At 33.9% G+C, this 16,617-nt stretch overlaps 1 long non-coding RNA gene across 2 annotated transcripts in view; it reads left to right on the top strand.

Annotated features, from left to right (window-relative positions):
• Nucleotides 1-503: 503 nt before the first annotated feature.
• LOC127558994 (uncharacterized) overlaps nucleotides 504-16,617 on the top strand; it is a 35,431-nt gene continuing 19,317 nt past the window's right edge. For both annotated transcript variants that reach the window (XR_007953052.1, XR_007953051.1), the window contains exons 1-2: nucleotides 504-593; nucleotides 12,455-12,587. This is a non-coding gene — a long non-coding RNA (uncharacterized LOC127558994). The remainder of the gene's footprint in view (nucleotides 594-12,454; nucleotides 12,588-16,617) is intronic.

The following is a 16,617-nucleotide window of genomic DNA, read 5'->3' as shown; positions in this document are numbered from 1 at the left end:
TATAGTCTTTATTTTCAGGGTTTCCCTAACACTGCCACTATAAAATATAAATGTGCTGCAAAATTAAAAGTAATCCCCTCTTTCCAGAAGATATATGTATTATTACTTGACCTATTTCTCTTCCTATTTTCCTCCCTCCCCCAACCAAAAAATTCAGAGACTGTAATCTTAGAATTAATATGACAAAGTGTAAAAGGTTCAGCAAATTTTAAGCAAGCTTCCTAGAAAAGGGGAAAATGTTCAAATGGAAGCTTTTGTGGGTTTGTTTTGTTTGCTGCAAAAAACATCAGCTTCAGATGAATTTCAAATATGTCTTTATCTGTGTTATTCCCCCTCCTCCAACATTCCTCCATAAAGAGGCTTTGACCAAACTGGCAGCACTTGCACTGAGTAAATTCTTATCTTGTTCTTCCAGGAACATAATGCAGTCACAGTTTGCAAATGCAAATTTAGGATCTATACCAGGTCCAAGAAGGGGGGCTGGGGAGGGATTTATAAGGCCGCTTCATTAATGCTTCTTGGAAACTGCCTATTATACATAAGGACCAAGATAAAATGCTCAGTAACATCTTGAGCAATGTGCTGATAATGAGGTATGTAAATGTTAGAAATCAAGGAATGTATGATCATGTTTCACACACTAATAGGAAAATTCAGTCTACTTTTCATTATGTATTTGGTTTAATTTGTTCTCTGCATATACTGTAAGCAGACAGTTCACCATGTAGGGGGGAAAAAAGACATAAAAAGAAAACACATTGATTTTTCTTTTCCTTTCTTAATGTTTTCCTCCATTCAAATGACTCAACATCCTCAAGGGAAGATGTACATGCATGCTTTAAGCACAGTATAAATCTTAAATGTTTTTTAGCAAAATGCCAGATGATTTCTGTTCAGTAAACCTACCAAAAAACAGATCTGTGTACTATACTATACTTTGGAGTATAGATGAAGAATTGCATTCTTTTTTTCTTTATCAGGTTTTCTGTTGTGTTTTTTTAATTAATCAGATATCCAGGAAATATTTATTAGATTCATACTGTGTGTTACGTGACAGGAAGCACCTTAAATTGTTTTTTCTAAAATTTAAGTTTGATCATGTCCTTCCTAAAATATGTCACCCAACACTAAATATTAGGTAGATTGGAACTAGAATTCAGCATTTTCTCTGTTTAAGAAATTAAAGATTTTTTAATGTAGCCCAAGATAATATTAGGGTTTGATGTGGGTTATTGTTTTTGTTGTTTTTACTACTGTATCACACTATTGATTCATATTAAATTTGCATTTCACCAAAACTCCATTATCTTTTCCTGATAAACTTCTGTTTAATCATGCCATCCCATCTTACACTTGGCAAGTCCATTTTTTTTAACTAGTATAAGACTTTAAAATTATTCTTTTTAAAATTAACATTATTATTCTAAGCCTAATGCTCTAACTATCAAAAACTTTAATATCTACCATATTGGCTCTTTCTCTCAGCTTTGAACATATCAAACAAAGAAGATTAGAATTGAAGGACCTTTATAACATAGAATATGAAGTGTTTGTGTTAGAATGGACCTTAGAACCGAGGGTGTCAGAGCTGAACTTTAGAACAAAATGTAGGCACAAGAGGGGCCTCTGGGACATAACGATATAAAAGGTGGGAGGATCCTGGGAACACAAAATATCAGAGTTGGTAAGGCCCTTAGGACATAGAATATTAGAACCAGATAAGACTTTAGCCACTGGGTCATTGAGAGTCATCTTGATTTTTGCCTTGCCACTGGACTCTGTATGACTCTGGAAGTGAAAGTGAGGCTGAAAACTTTGTACAATTCTATGTCACTTAAATCCAATTCATTAACTATTTGCATTTTTGATTTTCTTCCTGAGTTATTTTTACCTTCTGAATCCAATTCTCCCTGTGCAGCGGGAGAACTGTTCGGTTCTGCAAATATGTATTGTATCTAGGATATACTGAGACATATTTGACATGTATGGGACTGCTTGCCGTCTTGGGGGGGGGGGGAGGGAAGGAGGGAGGGAGAGGAAAAAGCGAAGCATAAGTGATTGCAAGGGATAATGTTGTGTAAAAATTATCCTGGCATGGATTCTGTCAATACAAAGTTATTATTAAATAAAATTAAATTTAAAAAAAAATCCAATTCATTAGCAAATCAAGACACCACGTCATGATGTCATTGGTCCTCTTCAAAAATGAAGGACATATAACAACATACAAATTTGATAAACATGCCATCTATACTTTTTCTAAATCATTGCTATAAAGAAAGAAAAAAAAAGGACAACATCAAGAACAGATCCCTGAGATACTCCACTAGAGAATTCCTTCCAAAGTCATAGTAAAACATTACTATTCTTCAGGTCTAGTCATTCAACCAGTTCATAGTATCTCTCCATCTTTTTCATAAGAACAAGAGATAATTTTTCAAATGCTTTACTTAAATCTAGGAAAACAGTATCTGCCATATTCAATGAGCTACTAGTTTATGCAGTTGTCAAAAAAAAAAAAAAAAAGAAAGAAAGAAAAGCTTTCTCTAGCATGATCTATTGATGATAAAACTTTATTGGCTCTATGATCACTACTTCTCTTTCAAGATGTTCAAAACTATCACTCTGATAATATATTTTATAATAATTAAGACAGGAATCAAAATCAAGCACATTGTGTAATGCCGGAGAAACTGAGGCAGGAGAGAGATTAGAGAGTTTTAATATTTTATTAATGGGAGAGTAAGATTGACTGGACAGGACTCTCGTCTCAGATTATCCAGTCAGACAGAGATAAGTATACTGGGACCAAGGAATCCATATTGGTCCCAGGGCTGGAGGACCCAAAGAATCCAGCGTCCAGCATACAGCTGCCAGACGCCATTCTCCAGCAATGAATGGAGGAACCCCAACTTCTTAAATACCTTTTTGGAGACAAAGAAGAAAGGGAGGGAAAGTTTTTTTATCAGGGAGGGGAAGCCATAAAACCTAAAAATTCCAGAGACAAAGAAGTAAAGATATCATGGGTTAATCTTGGAATATTCTAAAGGAATATTGTAAATCCATAAAAGAATCAGGAGATCTACTCTTTTATCTTGCTAATTTATAACCGAGAGCGAATAATCCTTAGTTTTACTGGGTCAGAGACAGAACAGTTAAGGAAACTGAGACAGGGAAACTGAGTCAGGACAGTTAAAGAGAACTGTGGCATAACAATTGGCCAGCAGTGTGCACATGGAGATAGGTTTAAAAAGAGGAAGAGAAAATTCAAAAGAGAAGCATTATTAGTGATTCAAGTAGTATGAAGGAACAGAGTCAAAAGGGACAAAATACAAACAAAAAGAACAATGAGAAAAAAAAAAAAGCATAGGTCAGGGATTTGGACCATTCTCAAAGAAATAAATTCAAACTATCAACAGCCATAAAAAAAGTTTGCCAAATCACTAATAATTAAACAAATACAACTTAAAACAACTTTGAGATTCTACCTCATAGCCATTAGAATGGCAAAGGTAATGAAAAAGAAAAGTATCAAATGCTGGAGCAGTTATCCAGAAAATATTACATTACTGTAATATTGAAATAAAGAAATTATTTGTGTTTTCATAAAACTGAAATAATGAAAACACTAATGCACTTTTAGTGGAATTTGGGTAATTTGGCCAACCATGCTAGAAAGCAGTTTGGTTATAGGCCCAAAAAATTATTAAACTGTGCATTTAAATCCTTTAATCCAAACAATACAATTTCTAATCCTTTTGCTCCAATAGGTCAAAGAAAGAGTGAAACAGTAATTATGTACAAAAGTATCTGTGGCAGTTCTTTTTTTCATAATGGCAAAGAACTGAAAATTAAAAGGATTCCCATTAAATGGAGAATAATTAGACAAATTATAGTATATGAATATAATGGAATACTATCACATCATAAGAAATGGTGAAAAGACTAGTATTAAAGAAACTTGGGATATCTTGTATGAATTAATTCAGCTTGAAGCAAACCTAGAGTCAGAAGAACAATTTACACAATAACAACATTATAAAGACAACAACTGCAAAGACTTAAGAATTCTGATCAATGCAACTACCAGTTGTGACTCCAGAAGACTAAAGTATTCTACCCATTTTTTGACAGACAGATGACAGATTCAAGATGCATAATGAGAGACATTTAGGGGTACAGACAATGTAGTTCTTTGTTTTGCTTCACTATGAATATTTGTTACAAAGTCTTTTCCTTTTGCAATGAAGAGTTGGGGCATTAGAAGGGAGAGGATATAGTTTTTAAATTAAATTTTGTTTTGATAAAAATTCTTCAGATGGATCTATATTAAATATTATATATCTTTATATCTCATAATTTCCATCATATCTGCTACAATGTAGATATTATTTTTATTCTATAGTATCTCCTATAATCCATTCCCATGAGCTATTTTGAAAAGCATGCTATTTTAGCATGAAATTAATGCTAAAGAGGAAGGAAGAATAAGCTATTTTAGGAGAGGCTTAAATTCCATCTCTAATAAGATAAATGTGCCTGCTGAGAACGATAGTCAAGTAAAATGAACAAATGAATAAAAAAAAATTTAATGTACTTATCACATTTGTTATTTAAAATATTCTCCAAATACCAGAAAACCTTCCTGATGATGAATTGAATTTCTCGTGACAATTATGAAATAAACTACATAGATCTTACAGTAGGAGAGAGAAGTAGCACAAAGAAGGGGTTCTAAAAAAATGAGAAGGCTGACTCCAAAGATTGTATATTAGAGGTAATGCCTATATTTGCTTGCTGTCTGAGAAAAACAGAAATAGGCATTGACTAAAGAAAAACCACTGAGACCTTGAGGTCTCTTTATCTTTTGAAAAGAAAAGAGGCTAGCTGTCCCTCAGAAATAATGAGAAAATCCATGAAGTGGGTTTGAGCTCTTTCAATCAACCAATCATAAAGCAATAATTAAGTGACTATTATAAGCCAAGAGCTATCTAAATGCTGATAACACAAAACCAAAAATGAAATAATTTCTCCCCTCAAGAAGCTTACAGAATATCTACAAAATAAATACAAAATAATTTGCTAAAGGAAGCTAGCAACTGGAGGAATCAGGAAAGACTTCTACAGGAGTAGTTAACATTTTTGTGTTTTATGGATTCCTTTGAAAACCTGGTAAGGTCTATGGACTCTTTTTCAGAATAATGTTTTTTTAATGAACAACAACAACAACAAATACAGGGTTAGGAAGGAAACCAATTATATTGAAATATAGTGATCAAAATAACATTATGGATTAATGGTAACTAATAATAATGGTAAATAAAAGAATAAATAACAATTTCTCAAAGTTAAGAACTGCTTACTGATGGTGGCTACTGATCTGAATTTTGAAATCAAGTAGGGATTGTAAGAGATCAAGATGAAGGATGCTGTGTTAATTATCATTACTCAGACTTTCCAAGGCTGGCATGATTGTGTGTCATTTTACTAGGGGGAGGAAGAAGACTTGGTTTTTCTGAGCCCTAACCATTGTTGGAGAGCCTTCCATTTGTGTATTTTAAGAGAGGTTGGAATGTCTCTCAATTGCCCTCCCCAATGGTGTTGCTATTACTGTGCCTCTGAGAGCCTCTGATCCAGATGTAGACAATGGTGGTAGCCTCCAGCCTCATGGGTGGATGAAAAGCAGAACAATTCTTTACTCAAGCCAGAACAAGCCTAGGGATATAAGAAAACTGGAGAAAGAGTATTTCCTTTCATGGACTCAACACCAGACAGACTAAGTGAAGAGAAATTCTATTTATTTAATGTGCCCCTTAAAGTGCCCATGGGACTTTGTGTTTGGAATTATTTTCCAAGTCTGGAGACTTAAAGAGAAGGAAGGGAGGGAGGAAGAAAAGAAGAGAGGGAAGGAGAGAAGGAAGAAAGAGAGAGGGCATATTACAATATGAATTGAATCAATCCCCCAATGAACTGAATTACAGGAACTCCCATCAAAACTACTTTATCTATGTACACAAATAATCTTCCAGACACTCAAAGGTTGATTTTAACATCTCAAGAGCCTCCTTGCCTCCAGCTACTTTAAATGAGCTAATTCAAAGTATATCTCAGTTATTAGTTGCTAGAATGGAGAATAACCCAAAAGTGTTTGATTTCCAGAGCAGAAAAAAAAAAAAAACCCAGCAACTCCTTTCTCCTATGTTTTGATTTTATCTATTTGTATGTGTTTATGTATATATGTATACTTATATCTATCTATCTATGAATAGATATTTCCTCTGTAAAATAGAGATAGGGAGAGAGAAATTATACCACTAATATTTTAGCATTCTTTTAAGACTCAAATGAGATATTATATATAAAACAATTTGCAAATCTTGTCAGTTATTTCTCTGTTTATTCCTATACACAGTTCTTTGTTCTTTAGCAGAGAGGTTCTTAATCTGGCAGCATGAATTTGTTTTTTATTTTGTTTTGTTTTGTTTAACAACTTTTTTTCATTTTAATGGATTTATTTTGAATTCCTATGTATTTTATGTTGTGTTTGAAAATACCATCCTGAAAGAGGCTCCACTATTTTCTTTCTCAGTCTCTCTTTTTACCCTATCTCTGTTAATTCATTTTCTCCTCCCATCTTCCCACTCCCTACTTCATCCACCTCTCAGAATCCCCTCTCTCCCCTCACCCTTCCAATCCCAATCTACATATTTCTCTAAAAGTACCACCTTGTCCCCCAACTTTCTCACCTCTCTACAAATTCAGGAGACTTCTATAGATGTGCAGGAACCCAATAAAATTCCAATATCAGCAGCCCTCCACCTCTACCTGCTTCCTTTTATGCCCCATTTTTATAATTGCTACCTTTTACTTTTTCCTACTCAATTTTGTTTTTTTTATAATCATCCCAACATACACAACTTAGCCCTAACCTTTCTTTCAAACTACCTTAGTAATTATGATAGTTTTAAGAATACCGAAAGTATTTTCATAGATAGATAGGTAGATAGATAAAAATGTATATAGATATAGATATAGACATAAACAGTTTAAATTTAATGATTACCTTATAAGTCAATAATGTTTTCCTTTTTTTTTCTTCTGGACCTTTTATATTAAATTTTCTATTGAATTCTGGTCTTTTTATTACAAATACTTGAAAATTTTTCAGTTTGTCAAATGTGCATTATTTTTAAATTCAAATTATACTCAACTAAGTCATCCTATTATAAACACACAAATTAAAAATAAAGAACATATGAAGAATGACACTATTTGCAGCCATAGAAAGAACAAATAAATAGAAGTAGATATAGAATAACTAATTGAATTTATGCCCATCAATTCTATTTTTAATTCCTTGCCACTGAAAAAAAGGACTGATACATTTTTGCATATGTGAGTTCTTTTCCTTTTTTTGTGATCTCTTTGGGATACAGACCCAGTGGTGAAACTGCTTCATCAAATGGGCCAAATGGATATCACAGTTTTATAGCCCTTTGGGCATACTTCCAAATTGCTCTACAGAATGGTGGGACCATTTCACAACTCCACCAACAATGCATTAGTGTCCCAGTTTTCCTACATCTCCTCCAAAATTTATCATTATCTTTTCCTGTCATCTTAGCCAATCTGAGAGGTGTAAGGTGGTACCTAAAGAGTTGTTTTAATTTGCATTTCTATAATCAATACTGATTTAGAGCATTTCTTCATATGACTAAAAATGGCTTTAATTTTCTTCATCTGAAAATTCTCTGTTCATATCCTTTGACCATTTATCAATGGGAAATAGCTTGTATTCTTATAAAAAATTTTCTTGGTGTTGTTTCTTTTCCTTTTTTATTTTTCATTAAAGCTATTTATTTTCAAAACATATGCATAGATGATTTTCAGCATTCATCCTTGCAAAGCCTTGTGTTCCAGATTTTTTTCTCTTCCCCCCCCCATCCCCTTCCCTAAATAGCAAGTAATACAATACATATTAAACACGTGCAATTCTTCTATACATAGTTCCACAACTATCATGTTGTACAAGAAAAAATCAATGTTCTCCTGGTTCTACTCACTTCATTTATCATCAGTTCACATAAGTCTCTCCAGGACTTTCTGAAATCATCCTGCTTATCATTCCTTATAGAACAGTAACATTCTCTAACATTCATATACTATAACTTACTCAGTCAATCCCCAACTAATGGGCATCCACTCTACTTCCAATTCCTTACCTTTGCAAAAAGGGCTGCTACAAACATTTTTGCATATGTGTATCCTTTTCCCTTTTTTATGATCTCTTTGGGATACAGATCCCAGTGGAAACACTGCTGGATCAAAGGGTATGCACAGTTTGGTAGCCCTTTGGGCATAGTTTCAAACTGCTCTCCAGAATGGTTGGATCACTTCACAACTCCACCAACAATATATCAGTGTCCCAGTTTTCCCACATCCTCTCCAACATTCATCATTATCTTTTCCTGTTATCTTAGCCAATTTGAGAGGTTCCTCAGAGTTATCTTAGTTTATATTTCTCTAATGATTGTGATTTAGAGCATTTTTTTTTTCATGTGACTATAAATTACTTTAATTTTTTCATCTGATGTTAAGTCCAAGCTAGCTCCCTGGAGGCCACGGATCAGCCAGAGTCAGGATAAGTTAAAGTCCTTGGTCTTTAGGGGGAGAAGTGAAGAAGACAGACAAACTGCTATGAGGGTCCATACCAACTTCTCTCCTCCTCATCTCCTCTCTCACCCCACCCTCTAATCCTTGTCTATGATTATCTTAATATCAAACATTGAGCCAGCACCAATGGTGAGAAGAGCCTTTTATCCAAACATATGCTAATAGAGTCATTGTCTCATATCTAATAGGTGTAATGGGCTGAGGCTTGAGTTGATGCACTGAGGTTCCAAGCACATGAGGCTAAATAGTAATTGGACCATACTCTATTAATATATAAGCTTGGAGAAAGAATGGCCCCCATCCACTCTTTGTGCAAGTCCTGATGTGTTGTATAGGAAATGACAATTCTGGTGGGTGGAGGCAGGGGAGTGAAAAAGGAAGGGGAGGAGAGCTCAGGCCCCACTTGCTCTGCTAGCTGGCTTCCTGTCGCAGCTACCCATATTGCTATCGCAATTCTTCTTGCCCATATTGCTATCGCAATCTTTATTCACCTCTTCACTTCAATAAAGACTGAAGATTTTTCCCTTAACCTGAGTTCCTGACTCCGGTTGATTTTAAATACGCGATCATTACAAATAGGTAATTAGCCTTAAGTGTTCAGTTATCTGATTCAAGTACACCTTTTCATAGTTTCAGCCCCTTTACAATCTAAAAATTGTCTGTTCATATCCTTTGACCATTTATTGATTAGAGAATTCTTATAAATTTGAATCAATTCTCTATATATTTTAGAAATGAGGCCTTTATCAGAAACACTGGGCATAAAAATTTTTTTCCAGTTTTCTACTTCCCTTATAATCTTGGCTGCATTGGGATTTTTTTGTACAAAAACTTTTAAATTTAATATAATCAAAATTATCCACTTTGCATTTCATAATGTTCTCTAGTTCTTCTTTGGCCATTAATTCCTTCCTTCTCCACAGAACTGAAAGGTAAACTATCCCTTGTTCTCCTAATTTGCTTATAGTATCACCCTTTTTGTCTAAATCATGAACCCATTTCAACTTTATTCTAGTAGAGAATGTTAACTGTTGGTCAATGTCTAGTTTCTACCATAATATTTTCCAGTGTTTTTTATTTAATTAATGACTGTATTGTAATATAATTAGTTTTCTTTGAAATTCTTCATATTTTATTTCAAGCATTTAAAAATATTATTCTCTTGAAAGATGCACAGGTTTCAACAAATGATTTCATAATACAAAAAAAAAGTTAAGTACTTTTGTTATAAAGAGGAAAGTAAAACTATGGTCCTGTAGTAGTATGTGTCCAACAAAGTTTATATACTTTAAATTTTTAACAGGTGAAATAGGAAGATGAATATTGAATTGTGAGGATGGAGGATTTAGCTATCTGCGAGTGGTGGGAGATAGAAGGAATAAAAATAAAACATACTAAACTGAGTCATGGATGTGGTAAGAATAAGAAATCAAGGATTTGGAATGAGGAGAACAGAGTTTGGATCCTAACTATCACTTTTTCCTGGACCTTGAGCAACTCAAATTCCCTAGGTCCCAGTTTCCTTGTGAAGGGTGTTAGAGTATTTCTAAGTTCCTTTTCATGTCAAAATGTTGATTTATCTAAGGGTTGGTGAGGTAAATGAGGAAAAAATGTTTGGAGTTATGTATAACTTTTGAGGTTTTTGTTGAAGAGAATAATTCTCTTTTGTGCTTCATCCTTCATTGTTTCTTTGAGGGACTGACAATGGAGATCATAAATGTTAGACTATAAAGGGACTGAGTGGGAAAGGAATAGGCATTTATATCACACCTGCTGTGTGCTAGGTCCTTTTTACAAATATTTTCTCATTTGATCCTTTACTATTCCCATTTTACTACTGAGTAAATTGAGGTAGACAGAGATTAAGTAATTTGCCCAGAGTCACACAGCAAGTAGTGAGTATACATAGATTTAAACTTGGATCTTCCAAACCCAGCTGTCTATCCATTGCACTACCTCTCTGTTTCTGGTAATGAGTCTTGCATCGTATTGGTAAAACATTTCTTTTTAGCCTTTAACCCTGATCTCATCCTATTTTAGTTGGCTCCCAAGCATTTATGTTATATAAATTTTTGTATGTTACATATGTTTATAAATTTATATGATATTATGTTAAATGAACAATTGGGAATTTTATAGCTAGTTAAGTTTTTAAAAAGTCTCAATGGATTTTTTTTTTAAGTATCAAAAATTAAACTTTAAATTTGTAAAGTTAAAAAAAAAAAAAGAAAGAAATGTGAAGGGCTCTATAGGCTTCACCCTCCTGCCAAAGGGAGACATGATACACAAAAAGTGAAGAATCCCTGTGCCAGAAGTTAGCAGTGTTTACACAGTAGTGATCCCAGCAGCTGTATACTGCTGGCATAAAATTCATAATCTCAGAACTCTATTGGAACTTCAATCTTTTGACTTTAGACCATGTCTAAGTAATGTTTTGGAAATGAATGAATCTTTCCATGTAGAATGGCTAGGCAGTTGCTTTTTAAACAATGAACCAGATTCATTTTATTAAACCATCATAAACTTGCCTTGAATTTCCCCATTCTGACTTAACAAAGAGAAACTTCTAGTTTAAATGATCAATTAGTGCCCAATTACAGATAATTAATTTTTCAAAACAGGCTCTGTTTCTGTGCATGCCTTACTGATTAGAAGGACCTGCACCTGATTCATACTTTTTTTGGTCTAGAACTATGAGGGAATCTGTGTGGAGCACTTCTAGTGTGAAAACTCCCTCCATCAATCTCAGATCTGTAATTTTTCTGCAACTTAAAGTCTTAGAGAGTTAGCTTCAGGCATTGAAAGGCTAAATGACTTACTTGAGATTCATACAATCAGTATGTATCAGATAGTAGGACTCCAAACTAGTTCTTCCTTACACTAAGGTTAACCTTCTATCCACTTCAGGGTAGGCAGCATGATGAAAGCATTGTTGAACTTAGAATCTAGAAGATCTATTTCAGATATATTTACTAGTTATGATATACTGGGCTTCATTTTCTCCATCTGTAAAACGAGTATAACAAGAGTATAGGATTGTGGTGAGGATCTCCTTCCCATTTTTTTCTTTTGTTAAAAAAATAACATTTTATTTTCAAAATATATGCAAAAATGATTTTCAACATTCATCCTTGTAAAACTTTGTGTTCCAAATTTTTCCCTCCTTTCCCCCTCTCTCCTCCCCTAGATGGCAAGCAATCCAAAATATGTTACACATGCAATTCTTCTATATATATATATTTCTACATTTATCATGTTGCACAAGAAAACATATATATACATATGTATACACATATACATAAATATATAATATATACATACACATACACATATATACAAACATACATACATATATATTAACATTAATTTTTAAAAATTTTGAGTTCTAAATTCTCTCCCTCCCTCTAGCCCTTCCCCCACCTATTGAGAAGTAATATATTATCAATCATATTTGTGAAGTCACATAAAACATATGGCCATATTAGTCATGTTCATGTATGTCTTTAATAATAGCTTGTATATCATTCATCAGACAGAAATCCCATTTCCATTGTCTTTTCAATTAACCATTTTTTGATCCTTCTAAGAGAGGAATTGTTTTATTATTGTTAGCGACAAAACATCATCAGGGAATACTGGCCTTAAAATGAGGGATATTTGCAATATGGAGCAATTTATGATCATTGAGTGTGACACTGCTTCCCAAATGAAGTCCAGCCTGATCTTCTCCTATGCAGTTCCAAGCCCAGCTCACCCTCCATTTCTACTCCATGTTCAACAGGTCTGAATTTAATAGACTACGCAGTCTAGCTTATTCATCCATTCAGTACTTCCTGTGTCAACTGTTAGGTGGATCTATTTGTCATGAACTGACCTTCACACAAGAGAACCTGAAGTCCCTCACTATTTGTAAGGTATACCTCTTTTATTTAAACTATATACAGAATGATCTCCAAGGCATTGGTAAATACCTTTGATGAGCATGTATCCCTGCTTAATAACTCGTTTAATGTTGATGTTCAATGGATACTAAACAAAATTGTCTATGTAGCCAAACTGTTCTGGAATGTGATGTGATTTTATCATGTACAAGGGAAACTACTTACTTGAGATAGCCTTTAAGCTTCTATTTTGTTCTACTATGTAAAAATAGTAAAAATCTCATAGTCTCTATACCATTTAGTCAATCCTATGATTGTGATAGTATAAAATGAGTATTGAGGAAGGTGCTGCCATCCAGTACATCAGGCAAAAAAGAGTTAAGAAACCAGGATGCCTGGAACTTGAGCTCAAGGAAAGTTTGGGACTTGGAATTGGGACTGTGCTCTACAAGAACTAATCCCTTTTCCTTCCTAATCCCATTGGTTCAAAGGGGAGGGAAATTATACCTCCCATGTGTTGAGAGTATAAATTTGTATATTTGTGATTACTTATATACATTTAGAAGTAAATTTTTCTGTGTAAAAGCTTTTAAAATCATCTTGAAATTCATTCTGAATACTTACAATTACACCAACTTCAATGTAGATTTTACTTATGTATATATTTGGGCAAGTTGAGCCATTATTCCTGATTTCATTTTAAATTCTAGCTGTGAAGCAAGCAAATAGTTAGTGAATGGTGAATAGTTCAATGCTGGGCCTGAAGTCAGGAAGACCTGAATTCAATTCAGACTCAGACATTTACTAGCCATGTGGCTTATTTGCCTGTTTCCTCAAGTTTAAAGTGAGGATGGTAATAACATCCCAGGGTTTTTGTAAGGATCAAATGAAATGACATTTGTAAAGTGCTTAGTACAGTGTCTGGCACATAGTAGGTGCTTAATAAATACCTACTCTCTTCCCCATCTCTACTTCCAGTATTGATTGTGGTAATATAGATGGTAACTAGAAGTCTGAATGAGAGAAGGCAGAAGAAGTCACAGAGACTCATTCCTTAACAGATGAAATCCACCCTGACTTTATTAGTGAATCAACTCAACAAAACACTGTCTTCTACTTCTGAAGTCATTGACCTCTTGTCATTATTCAAACTTTACTAAACTTCCTCCCTGGGGCCATCTCCACCTTTTGCCTTCTCCCAAATTGCAAAATTCTTCACCAGAAGTCAGAAAATATGGAACCAGTCAGCATGAACAATTTTATGTTCGCTAACCTCAGTTGTACAGCATTTCTTTTATTCATTTATGATTCTCAGATACACACACATCATTGATATTCAAACTTTCTCCTTACTCCTCAAGCCCTAATCTCCACCCCTACCTATATCTCTTTCCCAGCAGATATCTTCACCTTCTGTTTTACTGAAAATCCGCAGGAGCTAATTCATCCCCCCCCAAATTCTACCCTTCAAACTCTCTATTCACATTCACCATTCTTTCTCCCCTTGCTCTAGTTAAAAAGATAAAATGACCCTTTTCACGATCCTTTAGGTCTTGTCCAGCTTCTTTTTGAACCATTTATGGATTAGATTATTACTTCTGCATCTTCCTGACAACTATTAATATTGGTCACGTATTGTGTCATCTGCAACAGACAAAGAGAAACAAGGCATTGAGAACAACAACTATTCAAATGTGGACAGGAAACCAAGTCATTTCAATGAGATTTCTCCCTTGGAAAGTGACAATATAACTGTCCAGAGAGGAAGATCATAGAATCTATAGTGAGGAACAGGAGTCAAACAACCACAGATCAAACAACAGGATATAGAAGCATTTTTTTGAGCAGTAAGGTGCCATATTAGTCATAGGATTCATTTTTACAAAGAAAGAAAATGAAGCTTTAAAGAAATGAAGTGACTTGCTCAAAGTCACACAAAAGATTTGAACCTAGGTCACTGAATTCCAAATCTAGAACTCTTGCTACTGTACCATGTTGCTTCTAAAATTATATAACATTTGATGATGAGTGAACTGTTCAGATGTTCTATAGAAGCTTAACATCAATTCTTCTCAATTCAACTCAACTAGACATTTATCAAACTCCCATAGATGCAGTACACTGAGCCAGGAGCTGAGGATACAAAGGAAAACAAAATATAATTTTTGTCCTTGAAACATTTACAATCTAATCAAGGGAATAAAAGACAGAAAGTAATAGAGATGATAGTGATAGTAGAGTGAGAGTGATAGATTGGTAGTGAAGAGATAGAAAGTGATAGTGATCCATAAAGAATGATAATGATAGATAATAGATAAATGATAGACAGATAAGAAACACACAGAGATAGAGATAGCTGTTTAAAGAATCTACAACAAAAGGATACTGCGGCAGAAGGACTTTGAGCTTTTCAATTTTTTTGTGAAACCAATGGTCTCTAAGGAATTATGGATAATGACTCTTCTCTGCTGTCAAAGACTCCTCTAATTCAGGGCTGACCTTTTTTACAACAATTGAGGTAGATTGAGGTGGTACAATTCTTTGGTTAGTTCCAGAAGAAGGAGATCCACGAGATTGGTTGGGGAGAAAGTGGAATTCTATTGTTTTGCTAAAAGAAGGAACTTTCATATTTAACCAGAGGAAAGAACTCTCATATTTGGTCAAGGATGACTCTTTTTCTTACACCACTATTTGGTCAATGATTACTCAAAAGGATTCTGAGACTTTCCATTGTGTGTCATGAACATCAAGCATAGAAAATGGAGAAACTGGTTTTCTGGAACACAGAAAATGTATAGGGCAGGGGAAAGAGACAGGAAGTTTCTATCTCCATCTCTATCTTTACCCCAAGTTAATACTGACCTAAATTACAAACTATAAATCTAAATATTATAACTCTACCCTATTAATTATTTTAAAGCAATATAATCATTAATACATGGGTATTGCCATCAATAAATGGTTATTCAATCATAACTCTTATCCTAACAGCATTAACTAACAAAACTAAATTAAACTTAATTCTATTTTGCTTAATCAATGAATGAAATTATTGAAAACCATCAAATCACAATGAACTAAGTAAATGCTAAATGAATTGAGGAAGGATATTGAAATTATTCTCACAAAGGTTATAGGAAAAGTAAAATAAAAATAACTCTCAATACACACACACACACTGATCACTGAATCACAGATACATGTGAGCATGTACACACACACAGACACACAAGAAACATTATTTCAAGGGCCATGAAATATTTGTAGTGCAGTACTATTAGTAAGTACTATGCAACACTTGGCAAAAGCTGAAGAAGTAGAAAACATCTATGGAGAACTTGTTGGAACTATTCAAATTAAATCAACTACACTTTGATATTTCATAACTTCAGTGTAAAAATAGGACTAAGTAAGGATGATGAGAAATAGATCAGAAGGAATGGGTTCAGAAAGAGGAATGAAAGGAATATAAATTGTATAAATTATATGACATGAATATCATCACAAATAGATTCAGAAAAGAATCTGTAGGCTCTGGATGTGAGAACCATTGCATATTTTCACATACCTCCATAAAAACTGAAAATGATTCCATTTTAATATATAGGAAAAGATTATTTAGATGTGAAAGTCATCCCTAAAATCATTCTGTTCAGTCCTACTCTTGATATTTTAGAACAGAGATAAATGGCATGCAAATGAAACAACTTAATCTAGATCTATTTAAATAATTGAAAATGAAACTTGAGTAATGAATAGTATGAATGAAATCAACATTATAATATTTATATACAGAAGCTTAAACAATTTAGATTCATCTTCCTGAGTTCAAATTTGGCCTCAGACACTTATTAGTTGTGTGAACTTAGAAAAGTCATTTCACCCTATTTGCCTCAATTTCCTCAACCATAAAATGAGCTAGAGAAGGAAATGGCAAACTACTCCAATATTTCTTCCAAGAAAAGCCCAAATGAGGTCAGGAAGAGTAGGACACAACAAAAAATCTGAACAACAGCAAAACAATTTCCATAATAAAAAGCTCAAAGTATTCTAAAAAGTGCCT

This window comes from Antechinus flavipes, chromosome 1 (genome assembly GCF_016432865.1).
Source record: "Antechinus flavipes isolate AdamAnt ecotype Samford, QLD, Australia chromosome 1, AdamAnt_v2, whole genome shotgun sequence".
Classification (NCBI taxonomy): Eukaryota; Metazoa; Chordata; class Mammalia; order Dasyuromorphia; family Dasyuridae; genus Antechinus; species Antechinus flavipes.
Note: the sequence above shows the minus strand (reverse complement) of the source record. Positions and strands in the feature narration are given on the sequence as shown.